Consider the following 2,038-nt stretch of genomic DNA (forward strand, 5'->3'; position numbering starts at 1 on the left):
TATCAGAGGAGGCACAGTAAGCCGGTTTCCCGGCCGCGGAAATAGTGTCGCCACTGGCATTTCCCGCCAAATTCCGGCTATTTACTTTCCATTCGCTCCGGTCTCCCACGTGACCCTTCTCGATCATGATTGGCTGAGGCTCATTTAACCGGTGGATTCGCCCGCGTTCGTTTCTCCGAGGCGCCGACCCGTCTGACCGTTGTGTAGCTCGCGTCTGCGGTGATTTCGTTTCGTGGATTTCGAAGATCTTCGAGCCATGGATGAACGCCTGAATGAAAGGTAAGCAGACAAACGTATGATGCATGTCAGTGATCAGACGTTTAATACTGTCGCCTAACTGTGTGCACCTTGCCCCGTATTACATCACTTTCTGCCGGTAAACAGTCATGATCTGGTTGATGATTCTGCGTGGCGTTGCTTCTTGTGTTTTGTTCCGCTGTTCGAATGTGTCTGATGCTTAATACACTGGTGTGCATGAAAAGGAAAACAGCGTGCATCGCGTACGCAGGGCTCCTCCAATTTTGGCATTAGTCGACATTAGACGCGTAACGCTGGCATGTCTTATAGAGCGTATTCAGCCAATTAACGTTGCCTGTGCTCCGGTTTACCATATTATTAACAGGTTCCCTTGTTTTTTGTTTTTTCATTCAGACACCGACAGCTGTTCGTGGCCCTGCGATCCGCGAGCATGTGGCCCCTGTCACCAGAAAATTCGACAGTTGTGCTGGGATGAAGCGGATGGCTTCTGCGACTCATCACGTGCTATAGATATGTATAATAATATCTACTTTCTCCAAACCGAATAGGTTCTCTTAAGGATTGTATAATATGATAGTCACGCTTTCTGTTGCTCGGCGCTATTTATTCTCTGTTTATTCTGCAGTATTCTGTAATAATCGTGTAGATTTACTTGCATTCAAATGTTGCTTCTTGTGTATATGTTTACCGTGTCAATAAATTTGTACATGTGAATTCCTTCGTCTTCTGGATTTTCATTTTCTGCTTCCCGATAATATTAGCAGATGACCTGGCGAAGCGCTCGGAACAGGGAGGGGGGGGAGGAGATGAGTGAGAGGGTGTGGAGAGGGCACGCAGCGCACATGCGCAGTTCGATCAGCCAGCGCGCGCTCTTTGGCGCCGTTTTCCGGCTATTTTGTCGTGATTCGTTACGGATGATCACGTGGTCAAGGGGGGCGGTGGTTTTCGTGGCGAAACTGTGGAAGCTACAGCTGCACTCCACTGCCGCTATCGTCATCAGCATCGAAGACGAACAGCCGCGAAGCCGAGGACCAGCAACTGCTCTCAACGGTTCTTCTTTCAAAAGTAAGTTGCTTTTTTGTGTTTTCATCGTCTGCTTCGAGCTTTTCGCGATGAAACGAGTTAGACGTAGAATATCAGATGTTGGCAGTCGACAGAGGCGTCGACGAGAAGCTGAAAATTGTCGTTTGCACCTCGCGTCCATAGACGATATATGTGACGACGATATGCGTGAAACTGGTGAAATTTCGGACGTTTCTGCCTCATCTGCTGCTGATGAATATGGGAGGAGGGACAACGTTGTAGATGTACGTGCGTCGATGGAATTTCATTTGACTTCCGGGGTGTCAGATATTTCATTGGATGAAGTCTTGGTCACGAATTTAGATGCCAGCGGTTCTGGTGGCTCTTGTACCAGTTCGGAAATATCAGCCGCTGAAAGTGTGGCTGACAGTACATGGCCGGTGGAGCCTCGCGCTGTGCAGACAGAGGCACCTGATGCCGCTTCGTTAGGGGATTTAGGAACACAGATGTGCTTGCAAACTAATTTGAAGGAATGGGCCCTGGACACAAATATATGCGCATCACATCTCACAAGACTACTGAAGATTCTACAGCCCCACCATCCGGAGCTGCCCGGCGACGCACGGACGCTCCTGCGTACTTCTAGAGCCACTAAAGTCACTGAAATGGGTAGCGGCTCGTACTTTTATTTTGGCGTGGCCCCTGCGCTTTCCTACATTGTTTCGAAAGGCTGTCTACCAGAGGGGTGTAGGACTCT

General features: G+C 49.2%; 1 long non-coding RNA gene across 1 annotated transcript; it reads left to right on the forward strand.

Moving 5' to 3' along the window:
• Nucleotides 1-219: 219 nt before the first annotated feature.
• LOC135387426 (uncharacterized) lies at nt 220-972 on the forward strand. The gene is made up of 2 exons (XR_010421103.1): nt 220-279; nt 652-972. It is a non-coding gene; the product is annotated as an uncharacterized LOC135387426 (long non-coding RNA).
• Nucleotides 973-2,038: the final 1,066 nt, after the last annotated feature.

Source organism: Ornithodoros turicata, chromosome 3 (assembly GCF_037126465.1).
Source record: "Ornithodoros turicata isolate Travis chromosome 3, ASM3712646v1, whole genome shotgun sequence".
Taxonomy (NCBI): domain Eukaryota; kingdom Metazoa; phylum Arthropoda; class Arachnida; order Ixodida; family Argasidae; genus Ornithodoros; species Ornithodoros turicata.